The sequence below is a fragment of the Macaca fascicularis genome, chromosome 3 (assembly GCF_037993035.2).
Source record: "Macaca fascicularis isolate 582-1 chromosome 3, T2T-MFA8v1.1".
NCBI lineage: Eukaryota > Metazoa > Chordata > Mammalia > Primates > Cercopithecidae > Macaca > Macaca fascicularis.
Genome location: NC_088377.1, coordinates 92,119,853 through 92,127,435, shown reverse-complemented (window position 1 = coordinate 92,127,435; position 7,583 = coordinate 92,119,853). Strand labels below are relative to the sequence as shown.

General features: G+C 41.4%; 1 protein-coding gene across 1 annotated transcript in view; it reads left to right on the top strand.

The window, feature by feature from the left end:
* Positions 1-201: 201 nt before the first annotated feature.
* Positions 202-7,583, top strand: part of STARD3NL (STARD3 N-terminal like) — a 53,222-nt gene continuing 45,840 nt past the window's right edge. The window contains exon 1 of the mRNA XM_015447298.4: positions 202-378. The gene's annotated coding sequence lies outside the window, so the exon portion shown is untranslated. The remainder of the gene's footprint in view (positions 379-7,583) is intronic.

The window sequence follows — 7,583 nt, the reverse complement described above, 5'->3', positions numbered from 1 at the left end:
GCTGGAGTCCAGATTTCCCACCCATTCCTACAGGCAGGCCGGCCCGCCCTCTCCCTCCTTTCCGCGTCGCTTACTGGTCAGTAGGAGATTGACAGGTCATTTGACCAATAGGTTGGCTCCTCTACGGAGGCGCTCGGGAGCCAGTCGGGTCTTTGGTCCCTCGAGCGAGATGCGAACTCTGTGCGTCGACGTCAGCGTGCTGACGTCACGGGCCGGAGGTCCCGGGGCTGCTGGGTGCGGGCGGTGGGCTGCACGTCGCCCGCCGGACTGTGTCCCGGGTCCCGCCCCGCCAAGCCCCGCCCCTCAGGCCGGGGAGCGACCGCTGAGCCGCAGTTCCCGGGCCAGCCTGGGGCGGCCGGCCAGGAACCACCCGTTGAGGTAGGCTGGGTTTCTCGTTCCCCTATTTGACAGGTTGGAAAACTGAGTCTCTTGGGTCAGATGACTTGCATGGGGGCGTACAGGGGACCCGCGGACGGAGGCCATAGCCCACTCCTGTTCTGTTTACTGAGTCCTGCGCGAGCCTCCGGGGGAGGAGGGGCGAGGCAGGCTGTGCTCATAATGGACACAAGAGTGAAGTTGCAGAATGCTGAATCCCGCTGCTCCCACGGCTTGGGCAGGGATTCAGCGATGGATATAGGTAGCGGGAGTGTCCCCATTGCTGCAGCCTGCGGACCCTGAGGAATCCCCAATGGGGTCGTCCCCGTGCTGGCGCCATGGGCCCTCCAGAGGGACCAAGAATTTGTGACTGGGTGTAATGCGTGGGTTGTCCAGACACAGGCGGTTGTGAGTCTCTTCTATTCATTGAGAAAAGTCGTGTTCAAAAAAAAAAAAAAAAAAAAAAATGAAAGCACGAATCATGAATGTTCTCGCTGTGGTTTCAGTTCACTGCTTCGCCTACTCATAGATGTCTCGCCATTGTTTGAAATTTTAGTTGCTTGATTACTTTTGATTTAGGGTTAGGGATTTTTTCCCCCTCTCTTTTAGTTCAAACATGGGTCGACATTGTGGAACTTTTCTTTGTTCACTATGTCATTTGTCTTCTATTTCACAGATGGAATCACTGAATTCAACACTTGTACTAGTTTGGATAAGTTTAGCAAGGTAACAAAGTAACGGGTCTAATTAAATCTTTACTGGAATTAGTCCAGTTTGCTGCATTTCCTTGTTAGGTAGAGTTCTGAAAGGTAATTCCCATCTACATACCATCTACCCATACGCCTCTTTATAGAAGCAGGATCTCACAAAACAACTTATGGTATCCTTGTTTTATTTACGGATTCTGGTAATTAAAGTGGTGGATTATTCGTGTTCATAAAGTGAAAACGTGTACAATATGTTGTCATGCAGAAGTCACCCTCTTTAAAATCTAGCTGTCTCAAACATTGGTCTTTTAAAACAGCATTATTGCATTGCCTAAAACTGCATGAAAGAAATGAAATTAAACAGCCTCTGAGGGATATTACCTTACTTATGTTCACAGAAGGATGGTAATTAACATCATTTGGATTTATTCATTGGACAGTTTATCTGAGTGATTATCTATGCCATCCATTGTTTTAGGTGTTAGAGATTGAGTAGTGAGCAATTTAGATAAGGCCCCTACCCTCAAAGATTTTAACTTTTGATGGAGAATATAATACACATGTAAATCAAAAAGACAAGTTTAGATAGTAATTAATGTCAGAGAAGGTATTACTGGGTAGGGAGCTTGAGAGTGACTGGGTTGTGTGGAGAAATGGGGTGGTCAGGAAAGACCTCCATGAGGAGGTGACATTTTGGGTGATAGCTGAATGTTTAGCTGAGTCAGCCATGAGAAAATGGGCTGGAAGTTTCTAGGCAGATATAAACAGTGTAAAGGAGCTAAAGGAAGAGTGAACTTGGCATGTTGCAGGGACAAAGGGAACCTTTGAGTGAACCTAGGGAAGGGTGAGGTGAGGGGACAGTGGTCAGAGGTGGCACTGGAGAAGTGTACAGGGATTGGATCATCTTGTATCCCATGTGAGAATTACAGGCAAGCAAGGGAAAGATAATTTGTATATTGCAAAGTCTTGTTTTCTTTTAGTGATACTCATAAACTCTAACCAACTTTCTGCTTTGTTTTGGTTATGAAATCATTGCAGTAATTCATTGTGTATATATTTTTTCTCCAGAGGCCCTCTGAATGAAAAGATCTTGTTTCCTTCAGCACCTTATCTTATGTAGTTTGTGTCCTTTCCATTGTTATATGCGGAACTCAAAGTCTTTGCTTTTTCTTCAGCTCCCTGCTTTTTAATCCTTTCTACTTCCAAGCATGAATCCTCTTTCTTATTACCTGTACCTGCCTTCCACTTGGAAAGCAGTGGCAGTCTGTCTCTGCTCTTCTCCAAGCCAAATTCTAGGAAGCTGCATTGGCAAGTGGATTATTGTTCTTCATTAGAACTTGTATTACTGACCAGAAACGTAATGCTTGCCTTTATTTAGTACCTATGATATGCCAGGTATGTTATATACATTCTATTCCTTCCAACATGTTGCAAAGGAAAATATTAAGCTTTTTTGATAGTGAAGGAAACTTACACTTCAGCTACTGAGCTAGTACTGATGGAGCTTGGATTTGAACTCCCATTAGCTTTACTCCAAAGCCTAATTCATTCTACCCCACCTCCCATTAACCCCCAACCTCACGACCCTGAGCAGCAGCAAGTCTCTATTACTTAAAATTATGTTTTATGATGTGGCATTTTAGAGATCACGTGATTCACCCCCCTTAATTTAGCGATCATGTGATTCACCCCTCTTAGTTTAGAGCTGGGGCTGTGGAGGCCCAGAGAAGGTCAGTGAGTTTTAAAATAATGCACCTAATGGCCAAACTGGTATCAAATTTTCGCCCTGCTCATTTTCAGGCTAGTGTTTTTTCTGCTATATTTCCTTCATGAAAGTCCCCTATCAATATATTTCTGTATATATAAAAATATAATATTTCAACAGCATGAATTTATTGTCCACAAACTTGTAAAAGTTAATTTTAAAAAGATGAGACGTTGCTTCTTCTTGGGCTACGATAATCCTTTGCCTTATTTTCCTTCCCTTTTCTGAAGAATGAACAGGTATAAACTTTCTGGATGAATCTGATTTCTGTTAATAGAAAGCTGTGGTTTAAAAATGACTTTTAACATTTTGTTTTAATTTTAGAAATGTTTGAAAAGGAGTTTAAAATGTGTTACTATTTTCCTAGCCTTAACTTTATGCTTAGAAGTATTGTCTAGAGTTTGCTGACTCATAGTTTCTCTTAGCAAGTAGAGTTTCTTCCTGTTATTGAGGAAGCCCTTAGGTCAGTGATATAACTTCTTTTTCTTAGTAATATGTTATGTTTAAAAATAAGTCAAAATCAGTTTATAAATTAATGTGATTGAGCATGCTGTTAACAGTGGTCTTAAAATTTAAAAATACGCATTATTTATTTCTAAGGTTTGCATATTTTAGTAATTATGAGTGGAATATGGTAGATGAATAACAACAGACTAATAAATAGCTTAATTTACTTTCTGTATGTCTTTTTGACTCTCCTGTAACTTAATAGAATTTATTTTTTTCTTTAGAATAATTTTAATGGAATTAGTATCTTCTTTTTTAAATATTGGAAGGTACTTAAGTTTAAGCAAAAGAGAGTTTTTGCTCTTTAGGCCAAAATATCAAAACTAGACATTCTGACTATCTCTGTTCTTTAAAATTGTTCATGCAACTGATGCCCATATTCTGAAGACCCAGGTCATCATGATTTGACCTCCATCTTTTGCCATGAGCCCAGTGCCCCAAATTGGACTCCTGGTCTTTGCCTCAGGCTTTCCAGCTTCAGTGCCATTACTTGTTCTGCTTGGAATGCCCTCTGGATAGACAACTCCAGCCAGCCAAAATTCTACCTGTCCCTCTAAGTCCACTCAAATGCTGCTTTATCAATAAAGCATTTCCTGTGTCTCTATAACAGAAGCCTTCTTTTCTCATAGCACTTTTGGGAGCATCTCTTTGACACCAGTTACCAGTCCTGATAGCATTGGTATTGCACTATTACATACACAGGTGTTAAAATATATGTTGACTTGAGCTTAAAAGACTTGACAATTTGTGTTATACATGCACAGTTTTTTGCAGATTGTAGAGCTCTGTTATTTTATTTACACTTTTATCATCTTATCTTTGAGAGACAAACTGTTAGGCTTTTCTCAGCTTTGATTCCACAGAACCTGTTTTCTGTTGTAGTTAAGGGTCTGCCTTCTGCAGTTATCAAGAGGTCCTTTGAGAGAACTCATGTCTTTGGGCTATAAATGCTGAAGGCACACGGTCACGAATAAAATCAGTGTTCGCTGTGTTTATGGTATTGGAAAATACTAACAATGATTTCCACTTTTTAATATTAGAGATGAGAAAACTGAGGCCCAGAGAGATTAGCCCTGTGTTACTTGCAGTGCTAGGCTAAGAAGCCTGGTCAGTACCCCTGGTTCATGGCTGCAAGGGCTTGTAGCAGGCCGTCATCAGTTCTGATGTCCTGTGTTGGAACTCCCGGCAGCCTCTTACACGATACATCAGTACAGCTCAGGCCTTTTCAATTGTTTTGCTTGCTTTATTTGTGAGCTGACCTGGATCCGGAAGATACTTCTTGTGGTGAATCAAGATTAAAGCTTTAACTCTCACCAGGAATCCCTGACTCTGAGCTATTTAAGCCTGGAGGATCTTCCTGAACAAGCGGTATGGAATCAAGTTCAGTAGGCTCTTTAGTTTAAAACCCTTCTCTTCTTCCTCTCTAGTTACAGTTTTCAAAATAGTATTGTGAGACTAGCGAGCAGCCTCAGTGTATTCAGTCTGGAGTTTGGAGGAATTTGGCCCAGGACCTTCCAAGTTGCTGTAATCATAGGTTTCTATGTCCTATATTTTCCAGGACAGTATACTTTTCAAATACTGTGCATTATTGCTCACCAAAGTGTGTTCTTGTTTGCTGCTTGTTTCAGGAAAATATATTATCAGAATTATTTTTTAAAATTAAGCATTTATTAAATTAATGATGTGGAAACTGAATTTCAAGTACCTTTTGCTATTTTAATTGTATGTTAAATTCCTCAAAGGTAACACAGAGGGCATCAAACTTTTCTCTAGCTGAGGGGAGGAACACCAGCCAAGACTTGCCTTGGGCATTGGTGGTAATAACTGATGCATACTGAGGACTTTCTTTGTGCCAGGAGTTGTTCTAAATGCTTTATGTCAGGGCTTCTGTGCCTCAGCGCTGTTGATATTTTGGGCTGGGTAATTCTTTGTTGGGGGCTGTTCTGTGCATTGTAGGATATTTAGCAGCATCTCTGGCCCCTACCCACTAGATGCTAGTGGTACCTTCTCTAGTCATGACAACTAAGAATGCCTCCAGACATTGCCAAATGCTTCAGGTCTTGACGGGTGAGGGAGGGGGAGTACACAATCCTCCTCACCACACTGTTGAGAACCACTGTTTTTTATAAACTGATTGATTCCTTACAGCAACTCTCTAAGGTAAGTTGTAGTATAATTGTCCCTGGTTTACAGAAGAAGAAACGTAGGCATAGAGAGGTTAAGTAACTTGTCTAAGGTTATACAACTAGTAAGCAGCAGTACTGGAATGTGAAACGAGGAAATGCTCTTTCTGAGCTCTCACCCAACACAGCTGACTCAGACTGGCCACCAACTATTAGGGCTTCACAGACCCTGTAAGCCAGGAGGAATAATAAATGCTGGCAGGGACCAGGCAGAGCTGGGAGTGAGCAAGGTGGCTGGGTGGCAGATGGGTAAATGGGGGAGTATTGCCACGATTGCCTGTTTTTATAGAGGAACAAGAAATCTGGATTTTATTTATGTGAAAAGCTCACATCTTTAATATTGCAGTTAATTCAGTGTTTAAGAAACATTGTGTTCAAGATCAGCCTGGCCAATATGGTGAAACCTCGTCTCTACTAAAAATATAAAAATTAGCTGGGCATAGTGGCAGGCGCCTGTAATGCCAGCTACTTGGGAGGCTGAGGCAGGAGAATCACTTGAACCCAGGAGACGGAGGTTGCCATGAGCCAAGATTGTGCCACTGCACTCCAGCCTGGGTGACAGAGCAAGACTCTATCTCAAAAAAAAAAAAAAAAAAAAAAAAAAGAGAAAGAAACATTGTGCAAGCCAACAAATACCATCACCTCTGTAGGGACAAGATTTGGTCCCAGGCTGTTAGCTTGTAGCCTTCTTTGTGTGGACTGCAGCAGTGTGACGCTAAAAGGAAGTGTGCATTCATTTGATTTAGGAAATGAGGTGGATTCTATGTGGAGGGCAAAAGATCCTCTTTGTTGAAGACTGGAAATGAAGGTGGGTGAGGTGGGGGCTTCTGGACTAGAAGGGGCCATCCAGCCCACTCTGAAATTTGAATGCTCCGCAGACTCAGTTTGAAAGTTACGTACTCCTCCTAACTTTGAAAAGTGTTATTCATAACTATTTCTTTCATGACTTCCATTTGTCTGGGTGTTAAAATAGATATTTTATAGGACACTGAGAAAATGTCATTTCTGGAGTTGACCAGCTGTATCCTGGAGAAACCACAGCCACACCTTTTTGTTGACAGCCAGTAACCAGTGGAGTCCATGTTTGTTCTCTTTGAACGACGAGGCTCTCTGCCAGCTTTTTAGAAGCAATGGACTCTTGCTGGCCTTTGGAACATTTTCCTTGTCCTCAGGACCTAGCCTCCTCAGTCAAGCCTGCATGCCCTTGGTGTAAAAGGCAGGCGCACACTCCCATGCTGACTTCCTGGCACTCTGTGCCATTCCAGCTTTCCATTCCGGCTGCACTTCCTGTGACTCCCTCACATGGGGCCTCTCCAGATTGTCCAGCTCCTTGCTGTTCACAGACCTGCTTGTGCTTCTCTTTTTAATTTAGTCTACCCTTTCCTTGGAACATAAATTTTCGTTTCTTTGAAAGTCTCATTTTCTCTGAGGCCAGCCTTTTCATTAAGCCTTTCTGGTCATACACACCAGAAGTTCAGTCTTCTTTGTATTATAATTATCTTTGACTCTGATTTCTAATTATTTATGTAATTGTATTACCTCCTTTATCAGACTCATTCAAGCTTGATAAAGGAGGTAATACAGTTACATAAATAATTAGAAATCAGTTATTTAAGATTGAGGATCAGTACCATGTCTTCCATTTTATTTCCCGCATAGTATTTAGCATGGTGTTTTACTTATGGAAGATGCTCAATAAATATGTCCATTTGTTTGGGTTAGATGGGTTCCTACTCATGTAGTGATTTCTTTCTGTTTCTCTATAATTGTATTCATTTTTGTAGTGTGTTGTTAGAATGACTTCACTAAATAGCATTCAAAATATATTGGAAAGAAAGATTACCAATTTAGTTAATTTGGGAGAGTTGGGAACATTTTTATTAATTAAATAAAAATATTATTGGCTTATTTAATATACTGCTGACCCTTGAATAACACAGGTTTGAACTGCACAGGTCCAGTTGTATGTGAATTTTTTTCATAAATCAGGGACCTGACCTAAAATAGTTTTCACAGCATGCCCTGTATGCTGGTCGTCCTGGAACC